This window comes from Emydura macquarii, unplaced genomic scaffold (genome assembly GCF_026122565.2).
Source record: "Emydura macquarii macquarii isolate MOO-44397 ecotype Brisbane River unplaced genomic scaffold, CSIRO-AGI_Emac_v2 contig_2308, whole genome shotgun sequence".
Classification (NCBI taxonomy): Eukaryota; Metazoa; Chordata; order Testudines; family Chelidae; genus Emydura; species Emydura macquarii.
Window position 1 is genome coordinate 295457 of NW_027132445.1, and position 19777 is coordinate 315233.

At 44.8% G+C, this 19777-nt stretch overlaps 1 long non-coding RNA gene across 1 annotated transcript in view; it reads left to right on the top strand.

Moving 5' to 3' along the window:
• Positions 1-16329: 16329 nt before the first annotated feature.
• LOC137161501 (uncharacterized) overlaps positions 16330-19777 on the top strand; it is a 185594-nt gene continuing 182146 nt past the window's right edge. The window contains exon 1 of the long non-coding RNA XR_010922101.1: positions 16330-16618. This is a non-coding gene — a long non-coding RNA (uncharacterized lncRNA). The remainder of the gene's footprint in view (positions 16619-19777) is intronic.

Genomic DNA, 19777 nt, shown 5'->3' on the forward strand with positions numbered 1-19777 from the left:
TTCATAGGTAGGGTAGAATTGATTGCTGTTGCCCTTTTATGCTGATATCAAAGTCTATAATGAGCCCCAGTACACTTTGTTTGACTGGTCCCCTACCTGGTAAAAAAAAGCTATGGCTCTTTGGTCTATCTGCTACAGAGGTGTTTATAAATTTGAATTCACGTGAATACACTTGAATAAAACGCATATCAACAAATAGGTCCTGTAAATGCAGGTTTAATGTATGTAGCTTGCTATTAAAATACATATTCATTAATGATTCCTATTGCCCCACAGCACATTGTTAAGATATTGGGTTTATGTTTCCTTTTTTGTGTTAAAAATGCAAATAACAGTATAGCTTTAAAATGTACAGGAAAAGCCCTTGCTGTGCATGAGTCATTCAGTTGCTGGAATTCTTTCTCTTTCCAAAATTCTATTTTGTGGTCTAATTGCTTGCAATTTAAAAAAAAAATTCTTTTCTGGTATTTCAACTCAAAGCTGTTGTTGCATTTTAATATTCAAAGCAGTGGGTACTATGGGATGGGTGTTTTTTATAAAGTTGTTTTTTGTATCCATAGGAAAAACTATAATATTATAATACAGTAGATAATGGTCCAGAGCCTAAGGCCTGCTCTAATTTACATTCTCTACCTGTGTCCTCAGGAGCCCCTTCAACAGCTGGGGTCTGAGACGATATAAAGGTATGCCTGCACTTCAGTGGCACAGTTGCAGTGCTGCAGCTCTGCCACTGTAGCATAGACACTTACTACAGTGAATGGAAAAGGTTTTTTCCATCACTGTAGTCAATCCACTCCCTTGAAAGCTGGGAGCTAGGTCAATAGAAGTCTTTTGCTGACCTAGCAGTGTCTACACCAGGGCATTAGGTTGGCATTATTATGTCTCTCAGACGTGTGAATTTTTCATACCCGAGACTGTAGCTAGGTCAACCTGCATTTTAAGTGTAGATCACGCCCAAGAGAGCCTTGTCCATGCCCTCTGCACTGGGGCAGCGTAAGATAGGAGCTGCTCCATGTCACTAAGGACGAAGCCAGTTTTAGAGCAGTTTGGGATTGTTCTGGTGAAGCTGAACTAACACAGGGCAGGATGTGGGCAAATGTGTATAGGTTCTCTGTGGGCCAAATTGGGGGACTGTTACATTCAGTGATTGCCACTGGCTGTGGTGGAAACTGTGTGCCTATTTTAGCATAGATATGCTTTAAACTAAAGGCAAGGCCTGCCCCACTGAAATTAATGAGAGATTTGCTATCAGCTAAAGGGGGGAGAGGATCGTGTCCCCAGTTTAGATAAACAAACCCATCCATGCACACATTATGAACTCAGAGATGCATTCCTGGTGTATGCCAACCCCCCATTGATCCTGGTGAGTGGGAGTGGAGAAGGTCTGTGTTTCCATACTGCATAGATAGGGCCCTACCAAATTCACGGCTGTGAAAAACACATCACAAACCATGAAATCTGTCTAGTTATTGTAGGGGAGGGACAGGGCTGGGGGTGCACCAACCTGGGGCTCCAACCATGGGTTGTGCTCCACCTGCTAGTTCCAGCCCAGGCTAGGGAGAAAGGGGATGGGACTTCCTCTTCCCCTGAAGGGGCCGCTCCTGGAGCCAGGTCAGACCCACCTCCAGGAACCTCCCATGGCTCCAGGAAGCTCTGTGGCTGTTAGCTGGGAGCCCAGGTCTGGAGGAAGTGCAGAAGTGAGGGTGGCTGTCAGCCCCTGCCCCATGCAGGGAGTCTGTGGCCCCAGCTGTCAGCCCTGACCCAGGCATATGGTAATCCACCTCCCCATACCCTGTGACCCTCACTTCCCTGCTGCTGCTGGTGGCAGCACTGGCTTTAGAGTTTGGCCCCGGGCCAGCAGCCGCTGCTCTCCAGCTGCCTAGCTGTGAAGGCAGCATCCCTGCCAGCAGCGGTGCAGAAGTAAGGGTGGCAATCCCATGATCCCCCTACAATAGCCTGGTGACCCAGCCCATGAACCTTTTTTTGGGGGGGGGAGGGGGCAGGGACTCCCACAGTTACAGCAGCCTGAAATGTCAGATGCAAACATCTGAAACCCACTATTAAAAATCCCCTGACCCTGAAATTGACCAAAATGGACAGTGAATTTGGCAGGGCCCTACCCAGGGACCTGCACAAAGCCTGTGTGTGTGTGTGTGTGTGTGTGAGAGAGAGAGAGAGAGAGAGAGTGTGTGTGGGTGCTTTCTTAGCAGGGTGTTGTGTGGACTCCTGCCGTCTGTGCTGTGCAGCTCTATTTTTATTCTGCATCACCCCAGCTGCGGGGAGCTGCCGTGGGCAGGTAGTTGGGCAAACACAGGGCTGCGGCAGGCACCCCTCGGCTCAGGCTCTGCGTGGAAACCGGGATTAAAAAGATGGGGGGAGGACAAAGGGATCATTAACTGTAAACGTGCCAGCCGCAGTGAGTCGCTCTAATGGTTTGATTTATAAGCAGGATCATAAAAATCCCATTAGGCTGCTCATTGAGAAAAAAAAAGAGAGCGAGGAGGAGGGGGAGAGAGCCCCTGTGCGTGTCACTGAGGCAGCATTGACGCAAGCAGCTCTGACGCCAGCAGGCTCAGCAGCAGGGCCGGGGCTGGCTGAATGGAACAGGGGGGGGAGCAGAGGGCGAAGCGAGCAGCCCGCGCTCCATTCACTCCCGCGTTCGGCACAGCTCCGCCGCCAGCCCCCCTCCACCGCCCCCCCCCGCCGCCCCTCCGCGCGCACATGATGCGAGCCTGTGCTGCAGCCCTCATCAGTGTGCCAGGCACGGAGCCGCGTGCGGGGCCAGCTGCTCAGAGCTCGGCCCGGCCGCGGGGGAGGGGGAAGCTCCTGTTGGAGAAGGCAGAGCCGGGCACAGGATGGCGGGGGGGGGGGGGGGCAGCTCTGGTGCCCGCAAGTGGTGTCAAGGGGAGGGAGAAATCGACCGAGGGTGGTGCAGCTGCAGGCCAGACGGCTCTGCAAAGCGGGCTGTAAGTTCAGGGCAGGGCTCCGGCTGCCGTGGCCCTGCAGACGGGGCTGGCTCGAGGTGCAGCCATCTCTGCCTACAGCTTTGTCAGGGCAGCCTGTGCTCTCACCGCCCTTCTGCAAGAGCTTCCACAGCAGTGTTGCCCCACAAGCCCACCCTGATAGCTGCCCGCAGGTCGGGGGGAGGGAGGTGTGCAGTAATGGCTCCTTCCCCACCCACAGGACTGCGGGTGCAGCGGGCCCTGCAGCCCATTGCTGCTGGCTGGTGTGGGGGTGTCAGGATGGAATATCCATCCCAACCCCTCCCCCCCATGCAGGTCTGTGGGTGCAGTGTCCCTTGCTAGCTGCCAGTAGGTCTATGGGGGCAGTCACCCCACACTCCAACCTTGCTAGCTGCCAGCTGGTCTGTGGGTGCAGGGATGTGTCCCTTGGAGCCTGTAGTTGCTCGCATGTCTGGGGGTGCTCTGTCCTTCCACATCTGAGACAGGAGAAAAAGTACAGTTGCCTCCACTACCCACTCAGATGATCCAGAAGTCAACATACTAAAACCATCTCCTGAAGTGGCATAACGTTGCGTCGACGGGAACGTGATTCCCGTCAGCGCAGTGCAGTGAAGACGGCGCGCAGAAGAGAAGCACAGAAGTCGACGGGAGTTATGCAAGTTCTTTACGTAACTCCTGTCGACTGCCGCCAAATCTCAGGTAAGTGTAGACTAAGCCTAACTGCCACAGCAACAGAAGTAATGAAACAGAGCTCTGACGACTACTACTAATGAACAAACACTTCCATAGAACTCATCTGATTTTTTTGTGTGTGTGTATGTGTGTGGTAGACATCTCTTCATGTTCTGGAGTTTGGAATTAAATTTTATAACCCTTAACAACCCAGTCATCCTTCTGCCTTTTTCAAATGTGTTATGGAAAGCTTTATAACAATGGCGGTGAGGATGGGTAATTCATACTTTTTACAAATGTCCCAAAGCTTTTCCAGTATTGCCAACTTCAAATGTTCAAAAGTGAGAGTTTAAAAAACCCCACAAAACCGCCAATACAGTTTGGGTTCCTTTTATTTGCCTCTGGCTTGTGTGCCGTCAGGGTGCTCTTGGGTCACATTTTCAAGCTTTTCTCTGTAACCATCATGCGCTCACTTGTCTCCAGGAGCTAAGGCTTGAAATAAACCACCAAAGATTATGAGATTCATGATAAAATTGCATGCGTTGGCAACACTGTCCAGTTAACAGGCCAAGCAATGTTGAAAATACCTTCCTGCCTTCAGAACTTTATACTGAAAACTGATCAGGACTGAGGCCTCTTGATGAGGACATATAGATAAACTTGACTGCTGTGATTTGTGATGTACTGTGAGGTGATTAGAAAGGACTCCACTTTCTAGGCTCTCAGTCCCATATCTTCCACTAACACCATTCACAATAGGTGGGAAAAAACATATCGTGCAGAAATGGCCAATCTTCCCCTCTTGCGAGGATAATTCTTGCAAAAGGTAATGAAAAGCCCCCTGCTTAAACATAAGATACACAAACAGTGGCAGAATCTGCTGCAATAGCTGCCTTCAAAGTAGGCCACTCATGGTTTATGTCCTATGCAGTGCTTAAAAACAGGTAGTGAATTTTTTAAAAAAATGCATACTGATTTCTCTTTAGGAATATGCACCATTAAAATTTCTTAAGGCCCAATTCTCCTCTCACCCTGGAATTACACTTGTGGAAGTATCTCCATTAAAGTCAATGGAATGACAGTGGTATAAATAGGAAAACAGCATGTCTGTACTGTGCTAAAAAATCTGTGGCACTGAATCGTAGAGCCCAGGTCAGATGACTCAGGCTCATGGGACTGCAAGGCTAAAACTAACAGCACTGACGTTCAGGCTCCGATTGGAGCCTGAGACCCTGTCCCCTTGCAAGGTCTCAAAGCCTGAGCCGAATCATCTACACTGAAGTTTTATAGCCCCACAGGCTGAGCCCTGCAAGCCCAAGTCAACTGACCCAGGCCAGCCACAGTCATGCCACTGGTCTTTTATTGCAGTGTAGACAGTCTCCCTGGGGCACTGTCTAGAACTGCATTCTCTATAAATTCCAGTATCAATTCTAATCCTTTTTTTCCCCTCAAAAAAAGCCATGCAGGATGTTTTTGGGGGAGGTAGCAGCCTGCTTCTCCTTTCAAAAACAAACAAAAAAATCCCCAAAATATTACAACACAAACACCCCCAGCAGGACTGTGGGAAGAGTCTGATGGTTACTTGCTTCCCTTCTGGTGACAACAGCTTTGAATCATGTTGTGTGGAGACTGCTACTGACCCATTCTCTCTCTGGAGAGAATCCCTCTTCCTGATAAGCCAGTTGATGCCTCCTGTGCAGTCTTGACATACAAGATAGGCCTTTAATATAGTGAACCAAATTCTGAATTTAATGGAAATAAATTCAAAATACTGTTTCGTACATTAATAAAATACCTTTTTGTTTCAGAGTGTGAATAACACTAGAAATTATAGCTACTTTTCTTTAATTTATATTGGGGGCGGGGGCCTATGTTTTTACAGATGGAAGAACACAAGAAGCTGATTGTAGCTTGGTTCTAATTTCACTTACACTGATTTCATACCAGTGTAATTCCACTGATTTTAATAATTAAGTCAGAACTGAAGAAGAGCTCTCTGTAAGAGCTAAAGCTTGTCTCTCTCACCAGTAGAAGAAGCTGGTCCCATAACAGACATTACCTCACCCATCTTGTCTCACCAGTAAAAGTGACAGGAGATTCAGACCCAACATGGGTAGGACTGGGCAGTAAGAGCCAATTTATTCCTCTCATTTACACTGGTGTAAATCAGGGTTAACTTCATCTAAATCAATGAAGTTTCACTGGTGCAAAATTAATAAATAGAACTGAAAATCAAAATTTTCCCATGGAAAGCAGACATATTCCACAATACATTTCATTTTCCACTGAAAACAACTGACAGAAATTTTTGACGATCCCTATTTGTGGTTCAAAAGTCTGAATTAAAGAGACAGTAGGAGAGTGCTGATCTTCCAGAGAAATGCTTGCAAAAGGTGCAGCCTGGCGAGGAATGGGGATAAGGGTGTCTATAAGTCATTTTTGTGCTACCCACAATATTGCAGAAGCCAAAATGGCCCCTGGCATAAAGAGCAACCCTATCCTGAGGGCTTGTGATGGGGTGTACCAGCCCCTCCTGCCAGAGGGGGAACCCTCAGCTTCCTCAGGGGCCAGACAGACCCTTCCCTGTCACACCCTGGCAGGAAGTGGGGCTCAAAAGCCCAGCAGAGGCCTCAGTGCAAGGCAGGACAGTAGAGGAGAGAGACTCACTCCCAGAGGATGCAGTACTTGCCACACCCAGAGGGGCTTCAGGACTGCTTCACTGTGCAGCACTGCTGTTTGTTGGGCCCTGCCATGCCCACGGGGGCTTCAGCACTGCCTCCTGCTCACCCTGGGTGGATTCTTGGGGCCTCACCGCACCTGGGAAACTCTTGAACAGGGGCATTATAGGCAGCCAAGCACAACACTTCATGGCCTGCCCGGGATGGGAGTTGTACTAACACCCTCCCCTTTTGGGGGAGCCCTAAGCACTGTCTGTTATAGGACTGCTTTAATTTACTGTAGTCTCCCTTCAGCTGCATGTGGGCACACCTGTCCCTGGCACACTCCCTATTGTGGTAATTACAAGAGTGGATAATATATGGCTGCTTATGTCATCCCTACACTGCTTCTGCACTGGGGAATTTTCCCAAGCCCCTTGCAAGCTCCTTTACACCCTTTGTAATCTGTCAGAACAGTTCATAGGGACTGGAATAGGTCCTAGAATTTGCCCCACAACCTTGCCACAAAGGGGAACCTGTGCAATGGGTGAGGATCTAGGAGGCCTTAATCACAACAAGAAACCACCTCCTGGTTCTTCAGAAGAATTCTCGAGGAAGATGGAAGAGCACAGACTAAGTCCAGAATGGCAGCGCTCAAGGCTATGAGGCCTGCAATGATCTTTCTTCCTCTTTCAACCTTTCTTTATTCTCTGAGGTGCTGCAAATTATTCCCTTTTTTAAGTGTAAGGAGTTTCAGATGCCAAGGTGCGGTAACTGTTAGTAAGTATTGACTTTTTTTAACAGTGACAGGTTTGCTTGTGTGTATCTGTATATTGCCATGTGTCCAAACAGCTTTCCAATACCTTATGAATAAAGACTAGATAGGTGGATGGTCTATTTCTTGCAACAAACAACATTCTGATTCTGATTTCATATCGTTCCCAGAGATACTGAAAATAAATAATTGAAACACTAGCACTTGTCACAGCGTGCTCTACTCCACTGATGCCTTGTGGCTATGGTGTGGGATTAGCTCTGCCAGTCTGACACCTCTTCCTGTGGGTACTCACTCCACCTCTCTCTCTCTGGGGACTTGACTGTTCCCTCTTCGTGGCTTGCTCCTCCAGCTAGATCACTAGTTTTCCCATCTGGGGCAGTTTGAGTACCAAAGTCTCTTGGTACTTGCTAGCCGTCCCAGGAAGTCTTCCATTTCACTGTCCCTCAGTGGTGCTACTTTCCCAGTGACTGGTAGGGGAACCCAGGTCTCACTCTCTTCGCCAAGTTCCAGCCCAGGGTTCCCATAACCAATAGCTAAGGTCTGCACTATCCCACGCTTTGCTGCTATTTTTCTGGACTGCTTCCTATGTTGCTTTTATCGGGCTCCTTATCCACTCTTCTCTGGGTGTGCCCTTCCCTCCGGGCCAAGCTCCCTTCCTTCCCGGCCTCAGAGAGAGTGACTGCAGACCTCCTCCCTGCAGCCCCTTTCTGCCCCCACTACCTGGCTTTAGATAAGCCCCTTTCTGCCGGGTCACAACTACAAGTGAGTCTGTGACATACTGTGACAAAATCTCCCCGTTCCCGCTTTAGGGCATTATTCAAAATTCTTCTGAGTTTAGTGTGGAAATGTAGTCTACAATTTGACAGAGTACCTAGAAATTGGTGTCCTTGTTAATTTAAGATCAGCTGTATGCAAAATGAATTAACACATTTTTACAACTAAGATCACTATTGTTGCATAATTATGGCTAGCATTTGTGAACAGAGATAGGTCAGGGTGGAGTAGCAATACATGTTGGGCACATCTGAAGGACTTGCCCAAAAAAAATGGAAGAAAAGAACTTCATTCGTGGAGGAGAAAACATCATAATATGGGTAGCAGATATAAGTATAAAGGAGCAAATTTAAATCACACCTCTCTAGATTATTACCCTGATTCTTCTCCTATTCTATTATATGAGGAAATGGAAATAAATTTAATTAAATTGCAGAACTTGTTCTATGCTGAAGTTGCATTATTTTATTTATTTATTTACAGCTGCACAGTTTGTTTCTGCAAATAGGCACGATATTGGCTCACTAAGGACATTGAGTCTCATGTGTCATTTATAAAGACACTTTTCATCTCCTACAAATAGTTAAGCTATGAGATCAAAAAAATCTATAAAGATGGCCATTTCCTAGCATAAGAAAGTGGGAACTGAATCAGTGCTCTGGGTTTTCTTTGTATTATGTATCAGTTTGTACTGTGTGCAGTGTCAGCTGCATAGGGATACTGGATCATTATTGCTACTGTAAATTAACTCATGGGGCAGAAAAATGGTACCAGTAGGTCAGTAGGTTCCAGCTTTTATTTTTCAATGGGAGAAGTGGTCTGAGCAAAGGAGTGGGAGCCAGAGACTCAGAAATAGAGTTGAGCAATTTTGTTTTGGTAAATAGAAAATGCACCGAAAAATGCATTTTTGGGGTCACTAAAACTATTTGTGAATTTGGGTCAAATTTGGTGAGAAGTTTTGACTGGGGAAAAAAATTCAGAAATGTCATAACATTTTGCTGTTTTTCAGTTTTTAATTGCAGTGAGAAAAACCAAAAGAATTCATCCCCAATTAGGAAAAAAGAAAGTTTTTTTCCCCCCAGATTTTGCAGCTCAGCTCAATTCTTTGTTCAGCTCTACACATAAATTCTAAACCTGCCTCTAATTTCCTTCCATGGCCTCAGTCAAATCACAGAAGGCCAGATTCTGTCACATTGCTCATGTTGAATAGTATCTTACTCCATGAGTATTCCTGTTGAAAGTGATGGAACTACTTTTGGATTAAAGCTGTACTCAATGTGGATAAAGGTGGACCCTTTTCTTCTTCTGTTTCCCAATTTATAAAATAAAGATAATAAAATTTACCCACTTATCTGGGTGTTGTAAGGATAAATAGTTAACGTCTGCAAATCTCTTTGAAGATGAAAAATGTGATATAAATGCTAAATATTATTCTGTCAAAATATGAAAGTATATTCACCACTCAGACATAAACCAGTTGTTTTGCTATGAGTTTTGGAGAAGGGTTTTGCAAAGATTAGACCATACTGATACAGATGCCTACAATATCCAGAGCAATATATTATCAGTGACCTCACAAAGACCTAGTAAGAAAAAATGTTCATCTGCTTGAGAAAACTAATATGTCACTGGATGGCTGAAACAGAACTGACTTTAAGGCACGGTGACTGTTACACGGTATTAGGTCATCTCATATCAGAAATGTAGGGTAATCATTAACTTTACCTTTGGCTTATCCTTGACTATTTAAAGGTATTTTACTACCTTCAGGGGACAGTTTGGCTAATCTGGGCTACTGAAAGAGTTTACCTTAACATATTGCACTTCCTTGTCTCTGGAGTCATTCTACATGAGGCAACCTCTTTATGCTTTCCAACTCCTATGGCCAGTGCCATACTTCAGTATCTCTGGGTTTGTCTTCACTATAGCGCTAAATCAATCTAAATTACGCTAGTTAAATTACATAGGTAACGTAACTGAAGTCGACGTATCTTACATTGACTTGCAGTGGTGTCTATGCTACGCTATGTCGATGGGAGACACTCTCCCGTCAACATAGCTTCTGCATCTTGTTTAGGTGGATTACAGGCATCAACGGGAGAGCGCTCTCCCATCGACTTAGAGCGTCTTCACCAGACCTGCTAAATTGATGCTGCTGCATTGAGGGCAGCAGTGCCGATTTAACATGGTAGTGAAGATAAACCCTTAGAAACAGCCACTGGCTTTAGTGCTGTCAACAACCCCTCCCCAGAACAACCACATCACACAGATTAACGCAGAATCACTTAAAATATAGCTTAATGTATTTTAGAGGCTTTTCACATCTATTCCTTACTTTCCCATAGATTCAATCCTATTTCTATTAAAGTTAATGGCAAAATTCCCATTGTTTTTAACAAAAGCAGAAACTGGACCTCTCTGCACCTGATTCTCGTGTACACCAGGGCTGCTATACACCTCTTTGACAGTGTAAAGTGGCCTTAAGGTGGGTCAAAATGTGTAAAATAATTACATTTGCACCCACTTTAAAGTGTAACTGAGAATCAGGCCTGCTATCTGTATTGTCTCAAACCAAAGCCTGGTCCCATTAATTTCAATGGGAGTTGGAAACAATGTCCTTAGATGAAGCGCTTGGCATGTCCCAGGATTAAGTTGTAAAACCAAAAGTTGTTTTGCAGGGTTAGAATCAGAATTTAGCCTGAAAAGTACTGTGCACATGTGATGCTGCAGATTTTTTTTTTCCTTCAAAGGAGGGAAGTGTAAACCTCTAGTGATTCAACTGACTGAGGTAAACTTCTGAGGAAAAGGTAAAGGAGAAAAGAACTTTAACAAAATATTTTTCTTTTTTTGGCTTTATGACTCTTGAGTTTGGTTGTTTGCTCTGTCTGCACTGGACTTGAACTGAATTTTGTATGTCTGGATAAAGTGTAGAACAGGGCTCACCTACCACTGCTGTTTCTCTCTCCTCTGGATTTTTAATATTATACCCTTTAAAATAAGCTGCAGTCATTCCACCTAGTCAGTAAAAAGCTTCATGAATGTATCTTTGTAAGCATGGATTGACAGATTCAGTTGGTAACACCTCCTTAGATTAAAAATAAAGTATAAAGTAAAGTGTTTGCAAACTGGGCTGTTTTTATTGAAGGTCTTTGGTCATGTGATTTCAGTACAGATGAGGCAAATATCCAGTCTAAATGCATCAGGCTGAAAGCAGTATAAGTCAAGCTAGTATGGGGAATCAATTTAGCAGAGCCTTTACTTCCATGGCATAGGGCCTAATCCTGAAATCCTTACTTCTGGAGCCTGCTCCAAAGACCACTGAAGTCAGTATAAAGACTTCCATTGACTGTAATGGGCTTTGGCCAGGCCCTCAGTCTTTATTCAGGAAAACCATTGAAGCTAATAGAAAGACTTCAGATTTAGGCCCACAGAGTTTGAATTCTTTACAGGTTTGAAGAGAATTGAACAGAATCATCCCCACTGCTATCATTGACCTCTATCAAAAGATGTGAAAACAATACTTGGAATTCTCATTAACAAAATTGATCAAAACCTATGAAAAATGAACATTAAATAAATAACTTTATAAAAGAGTTTGCTAATATATATCAGGAACTAAGAAAATTAACTTAATGTAAGACCATGGTACAGTGCACTATTTACTCCTAAAGGCCTGTCTGAGTTATAGCTCGCCATGCTACCAAGCACAGAAAAAAGGCAACATTTATTTGAAGGTAGTAGTATTATGTTTTTTATTTACAAAAAATTTGCAAATACTGCCACTGATAAATTACTCCAAGGTGGCTGCATTCCTGTCTCCAAAGCAATCTCACTCCACTTTTCTTCACTGGAAAATTACCTCCAACCATTGTGCGACATGTGATCTGACCTAATTTTCCCCTTCCTCAACTCTTCTGAGAGCACCATTCAAAGAACAGCATTAAGTCAGGACTACTATCTAAACTTAGAAAACCAGTCTTGATCTGGAACGCTACCAATAATGGCACTGGAATGTCTGTCCCATTTTCTTCTCCTCCTCTTCTATTGCACAAGTCAAATATCTTAAAGAAATAGCAAACTCAAAAGGGTCCAAAGTGGTGGGAAGAAATTAAACAGAGGAATATTTAGAATGAACAGTAAGAAAAACTTCCCAGTGGTGCAATCTAATAGAGGAGGGAATAAACTTCAGAGGGAGGTGGAATTAATTAATGTTTGACTGGACAAAGCCTCAGAGAATATATTTTATGGAACAATCCCATTCATCCCTTGCCAGGATCACAATACATGACCTAATCTATATTTCCATCTCTAATTTCTATGATTCTGTAATAAAGAACAAGATCTGGCAGCATGATGATGGTAGTAGTAGTAGCACTTGTTAAAAGCCAGAGCCAGGCTGTAACTTCCTAAAACATGAACAGAAGTCCTACAGTATATATATTTGTTAATTTCTGTAAACATGCTGTATTTGGAGGGAGGGAGATTGATATAAAATTTAATGGAAAATCATTTCCCTGCTATAGAAGTGTAGGATGATGAAAAAAAAAACCCTTCAGGCAAGATATCCTACTCTATCAATTTTATCCCTATTACATTCTCTAGGACATTTATATAAAAGAGAGCATAGTGTTACTGGGCCCCCAAAAAAGGGGACCCCCAAAAAATAACCCCCAAATTCAGACCACTTGTAAAATCGGAATGCATAACAAAGAAGATAGATACTGCTTATTCATTTGAAAAGCCTCCACATTCACTTGGTGGCCGAATCCCTCAAAAGTTTCACATGGAAGACTATCTACTTTATCTTGACAGAGACTTTAAAGGCCATTTGTAGCCTGTGTAATAAAATAGTGGGCCATGCCCACTTTAAAATTTGTTCTGGCATGTGTTTGTTCAAGCACCATCTACATGCCCATTGTTATTCATGATTATTGCCTTCTCTTCTTCCCCATCAATCGACTTTGAAAAGAGCAAGAAGTTAATAAGAACTAAACATCGTGCAGCTAGTAGTGGGCCAAATTTACCATGCTGTTACATCAGTTTTACTGTGGTGTAATTCCATTGAAGTAACTAGTGTAAAATTACACCAGCATAAAATTGGTGTAATGGCTTGGAGAATTGGTGTAATGGCTTGGTGTAATGGTTTGGTACTTTTGCCCATCTGAACACCAGTCCAAACAAACCATGCTCAAGAGGTAGAGATGTGCAGAAGCATCTGATAGTTTAGAGGTGAGAATGAAGAGATATATGGGAAAAGCAATAGTGGTGACTTCACCTCAAAAACTGGGCCAGATCTACAAGGTGGTGGTTATTGCCAGGGGAAATGGACAGCTTTCTCTCCCAGTATTCCATAGCACAACTCTGACTACTCCAGGCTAGCTTGTAAAAACAAAGCACCCGTGTGCCAGATATGTGTGGTACTGTTCAGGCCAGTTCCTTTATTTATGTGGGGTGGAGGGATTGATTATTCATAAGGAGAGACCACAACAGCATTATGTGACATTTTATTCGGCAATATAACTTCCCTTTTCACAAAGTTTAGTGATTGTATGTATTCTGAAAACAAGGATAGCGGGTGGCACCAAACTGCTGTCAGGCGCAGGGCATGATCCCCCTAATAGTGTCATTGGAGTAAGAATACATAGCACATACTTAGCAACTTTCAGTGGCAGGGCTGAATGCACCTGTCAGAGGTGGGGTAATAAAGTATCACCATCCTCATTTTTCAGATGGAGAGGGAGATGCAGCACAATGACCAACTGCTTTAAGGACATGTAACAAGGCATTGGCACAGTTAGGGCTAGAACTCAGGTCAACTAAATCCCAGCCCCCAGCTCAGTCAACTAGGCCATATCTGTGTCTTCCGCCTTTTATTCCTCGTATCTTTGAAAGGAAAGGCAGATGTGATGGGGAGCTGTGCAAGTTTCTTCACTTAGTGCTTTAGTTCTGTCCTGGGCCTCTAGTGAACACAAGTGCCACAGGCGCAGCACTGAAGTGGTGAATGTCCAGTAGGGAACAGAGCCCTGTTGAGGATGGTTTGGACACAATAAATCCTGCATCTTGGCGGGGGGGAGGGGTTAGAAGACCCTGGCTGTCCCTTCTAACCCTATGGATCTTAAGATTCCATGAGCCTGCTCCCATTGACTTTAATGGCAAAACTCCCACTGACTTCAGTGGGGCTGGATCAGCTGTGCTCACCCCCGCCCGTTTTCACCCGGGAAATGAGTGCTCCTTGCTGTGTCCAGAGATGAAAGCCTGTTCCCCTCACCCACTACCTTACTTTGCAACTCTGCCTATGCGTGTGTTTTGATTCTGCTGCATGCAATGAGAGTGCTGCTCAACGCTGATGCTAATATACTTGGTCCTATCCTGGAGCAGTGTGTTGTTGGCAGGCAGTTTCTTTGGTTATTTAACACCCGAGCTGTCATTTCTAGGACACTAGATCACGGGGGGGCGCGGGGGGATCCTGCTTTTCCCCTTTCCTGATCCTTTTGCAGCTCCAACCAGTGACCGTGAGGATTGGGAGTATTAGGTATTTATATACTGTGCCCCCGCCTCAGTTTAGCAAAGCTGGGCACACAGTAAGGAAACAGTCTCTGAATGCGGCCAGAACGGTGACAATGTAGTGAGCCCACGCGGAAATGAGCCGCTTGCTGCACATCGCCTTTTTTTGTAAAGCACCTTCCTTTCCACTGCTGCAGAACAAAGCTCGTTGCCGTATGTACAGCAAAAATACAAATTGCTCCTTAGGCTGTAGCCGTGCTGAAGGGCTCCGGGTGTATGTGCCCAGTCTAAACCGTACTGGAGAGGTGGGAAGGAGAGCGCTTCCCCCAGCCTCCATCAACCTCTGCCTGGAGAGCGGGGACCAATTCAAACCCGCTGTCTCCCCAAAGTCTAGTCACTTACAACATATTTCGGGAGCTGGGAGACAAGCTTCTGATCGCCGCGCTGAGTCCCCCCCCCCCCCCTTCTCTGGCTGTTCATTGTGAGTCTTTATTTGTTTGGGGAGGGGGGAAAAACCATCTTCCTCTCTCAGGCTCTTGCTAAAGGTCCAGGCTGCTTACGTCTGAGCGCCCCTTATCATTTCAATGACTGGCAACTGCAGCCTTGGTGCTGTTATAGCAATGAAGCTACAGACGTCATTGCCTCCTGTTGGACGTGAGATGTGTCCAAGAATCAGCCCCTTTTGCTTAAGAAAAACTCGAACTTCCAGGCAGCCGGCAGCCAGGATTTTCTGAGATCCTATGAACCCACCACACACACACTCACACACACACACACATATACAATATAAACACACCACATACACACATATATATGGAGAGAGAGAGAGAACTAGACAAAGTAAAGCTGCTGCCACTGCAAGCGCCACTAACATGTCCTGATCATCTGAGTAGCTCCCTCTGCATCGTTTTATTAAATGCAACCAGACGGGAAGGGAGCAGCGACCAGCCTGTGCTCTTCATTTTTGTTAGCGAGGAAGACTTGTTGAGCACCTCATTCTGCAGAGCCCAGGAAGGAGCCCTGCTGCTGGAGCCCGGAAGACCTGGGATCGGGTCCCACAGAGCTCTCCGAGCTTCACCCACTTTGCAGCTGCTGTCACTGATTGATCCCCCCCCCACCTCACCCCACCCCAGTCTCCCGGACTGAAGAGTGAGGATCTGCTCTTCAAAGTTGAGCTGAAGGGGAAGGCAGAGAGGAGCTGAGGGTAAGTGGCTCTCCCCTCCGTGGAACAGCAGCCCCGAACCTCGGCATTTGCTTGGAAAGTGGGACAGGCGGAGGGGGAATTTTGTGCAGTGCAGGCAGGGGGAGAGCGGCACTTTTTCCCTCCAGGACTGAAAGGGTTACAAAGTGTGTGTGTGTGGGGGGGGGAGAGAGTGGAAATGCGGGGGCCGGCCACTGACTTCACAGCGGAGTTTGCAAGGTGCGAGTTACTCGTGAATATTCCCAGTCAGCTGCGAGCCGCAGCAGCAATGGCTCTAAAATCCCGCAGGTGCCTGCCTGGGAGGCCAGCAGACCCAGCCCGTGCTCCCCCCTCCCGTCCTCAGGGGGAGGACCAGGGGACACCTCCCCCCACCTAAGAGAGAACAGCCCGCCCCCCCAAACCCCATCACCCCTCCAGGAAATTCAGGATCCCCAGCTACAGAACACATGACCCCTGCAGGGAACTCAGCCCTCCCACCTGGAAGCGCCTGTCATTTGTCCTCTTCCTCTGTTCCCCCCCCCCCATTTCCTTCATTCCCCTCAATCCATTCGAGCCATTCATTTTAACCCCCAAGGGAGCCCCGTGGAAAGAAATATAAATCCATCCCCCTCCCCCACCGCCTCCCACCCCAAAAAGCTGACCACCAACATTTGTAAAAGCAGCAGAGGTGTCCATTGCGTCCCTCTTTAATTCTACCTCTCTCCCCCAGCTGGATGGGAAGGAGGTGGGAGAGGGAGAAGCAACCCCCTTAGACGTGGGGCTGAATTGATGGGATTGTGATTTGTGGGATTTCTCCACTTAGTCCCTGCCTCCTACTTGCTCTCCAGCCACTCCAAAGTCTCTTCCCCTCTCTTCAAGCAGCGATTTCTTTCAATCTCTCTCTCCCCCTCTGTGTGTGTCTCTCTCTCCCTCCACATACATACACTCATCTCCCCGGAGAGAGAGAGGGGAGAAACTCAACTCCCAAACACCGGCCAGATGTCGAAGAAACGCAAAACCCTGGAGGGTAGAGGATCCGGGCTCCCCCAGGAGGAACCTAGAGCCTGCTTGGAGGGCAGCGAGGAGCAAGGTAGGGAGGAGGGAGCCTGCAAGGGGAGGGGAGGCAATTGGGTGTCCAGGGGGATCCCAGCACAGGAATGCATCAGCCTGGCTTATCTCCCTGAGTAAAGAGAGCTATAGAGGTGACTTTAATAATTAGGCCAGATTGTTTCCAATAAGGGCATTAAAAGAGCTGGGCTGCTGTGATTGCGCCATCACTGAACTTTTGAGCGTGAAGGGATGAAGGGGGGCAGGAAGGAGAGAGAAGGGGCTATTGATCCATTGCTGAGGGGGAATTGCAGGTTTGCTGATCAATCCAGATTCCCTTCACCACTTGCTGTTTGTCAGTTGCATTGGTATATTCACACTGTATCATCGAGTGGTAGCGCCTGCAAATCTCTGTTTACTGGGTGCTCTGAGTTTGGGCAATGAGTGGTATATTTTTGAGGTGGGATGTGTGTGTGTTGATGGGGCGGTGTTCCATTTTTCGTCAATGAGCCCCCATCCCTGACATGATTTCAGTTGCGTCATGTTGAGGCTTCAAATGCTGCACTTGCAGAGCACACTTTGCATCCGGCTAAAGTTGGTTTTTCAACAGCTTCGGTGCTTTGCTGTAATTTTTGAGCTCTAAGTATTTGTGATGAAAGCTGTTCTGCACTTTTTGACAAGATAATATCAATGTAGAAGCTGAGCTGGTGTAAAATCAGCTATGCACACAAGTATTAGGGAGTTCTGCAGCCCCTTGGTTGGTTGGTTGGTTGGTTTGTTTGTTTCAGTCAGCTCACTAGTTCCTTTCCTTTGTGTTTATTTTGACTAAATGGGCCCAGATGAACCTAGCCAAGCTACAGTGTTTCAGAGGTTGTGGCTATAAATGCAGAGGAGAGAAAAAATACCAGTTGGATTAAAAGCAATGTTTAAAGCTGTTTATAATGGGTGTGAAGACTAAGGTGGGAGACAATGGTGTGTATAAGGTGAAAATATACATTTATTTCTTACCATGCTAGAATTCAGAAATATGGTGCTTTTGTCTTAGCAGGTGCAAACCTGAGCATAGAGCTGATAGGGATGGAATGAGAGTGTTCTCCAATATGGAGTCAATGGTCCTTTTTATAAAGAATGATAAGGATCACAGTGTCACAAAAGTAATCAAAAATCATGAAATTCAATCTCCACCAGGGTTTTTTTTGCATTGGGTTGTGTTTTTTGAAGTGAAATATCTCAAATCTGGTTCCTGGCATGCTTTTTTGGCTTGGTTAGAAAGAAGAAGTCATAGTGATGCACCATTTATCTTGAAAGGGGTTGTTTGGGGTTTACATGGCTGTTCTTTTAGATTGCTTGTCTCTTCCACAATAAAACAAAATCCATGTCCATCATTTCCTAAAACCATTTGTCTATTAAAACCAAGCCAGTCACCTGAGGAACATTTTTATCACTGTGAATGACTTTATTTGCATGACAGCATACAGTATTTCTGTAATCAGTAGGAAAAAATGTGGTTTTGCTGTCACTACCCCAGAAAATCTTACCTCTTTACCAGCTAGAGATGATGTCAGACACAGAAAGGATATTCAGCATTGACCTGAAAGTTGGTGAATGGGTTACATATCATTTTCATTTAATTTGGTTACCTGTGGTATGTATGGAAACATAGTTAACATTATTGTAATGCAGTGGTGTGTGTGTGTGTGTGTGTGGTAATTTTTAAAAACTCCACAGTAGTACTTCCTATAAGATCTCTGGTTATGTAACGAGGAACAGAAAACAACCTTTTAACTTCATACAGATATTTTTCTTGTTTTAGAAGTACACTGAATAAGAAATAAAATGAAAGTAGAAAAATATTTAGCAAAGCACGGATCTGCTCGTATTAAGAGAGCAAATAAAATAGGAGAGCAAATAAATATCTATAAATAAATAAATAATAGGAAAACACACAAGGTATTTTGCAAATCAAACTGGATGTGAACCTATGCTGTACCTATATAATCCAGTTTACTATAGCCTCTGGCATTGTAAATTATGGAATTTAGTTTAAAATCTAGTTTTAGTTAATGAGATCAAGTGTATTTTTATGAACATATAGTGAGTTTTATTTTATTTTCTGCCCTGTATTTCACAGAAAAGAATGCTGCTTGCTAATTATATTGTCTGTATGAATACGTAACTGTAGAAACCATTAAGTGTTCAATGTACCACAATACTGTAGTGATCTTATTTTGTGCAAAATGGTGGATGTGATCCTTTTTTTTTTTTTTTTTTACATCATATGTACAGTTATTTTTGGATTAATCTGAAATGATTTACATGCTGTGTGTGCTTATAGCAGGTTTTCTACCTCCGTAGAGAGAACATACTTATTAGATCGGAGAGGGGGTATAATATTTGTTCAGAAGTATGAAAAAGCCGTGTAACTCCTGAGATGTAGTTCTAAAATATATGTGTGGGGTGTTTGTTTAATTCACAGGTTCTAATTTACTAACAGACAGACCAAAAAACAACAATACCACCACCAAAAGCTCAGATTTTTGGACACTATCAAATCTAAGTATCCATGAAGAATGCAAATACAGCTCTGCTCTGTGGACTTCTTCCAGTGGCAAAGACATGGAGCATAGAGAGACTCGTTCTAGTTCTGCCACCTTAATTCTGTGCGTTATTTGGTAAATCAAGGATACGCTATGCTAATAAACATCCTTATTTTGAGGGCCTATGATGGTTTTAAAACATCTAGCTAACACAGACTAATTCCAAACTGCTGCACTGTGTGTCAGTTCTTTGGCCAAATTAAATTCATGCTTGTGGAGCTTTGTTCTTCCCTCATTCATGGTCAGTATACATAGGGGCAGGCTGGTGGACATCATGTACAGGGCATATAATTTTCTAACTTCTTTGAGGTGACATTTTTTAGTCTTGCACAAAGCATTTTATGAAGCCCTTGCTAGATCTCTCTCTAACTGCTCCTGCTAAAATAGGGCCTGACATTGCAAGTTTTGGACATTGAGCACATTGCATTGACTTCAGCGGGTGTAGAGGATATTCTGTACATTCCACTATCAGATCCTTAGTAATGAAGTGTGGACGCCAAACAGGCCTGATTTTGATCTTGCTTACATCAATCTGAATCATGAGTAACTCCAGTGAAGTCAGTGGAGTCCCACCAGAGTAAGTAACCTTAGAACTGAGTCCTATG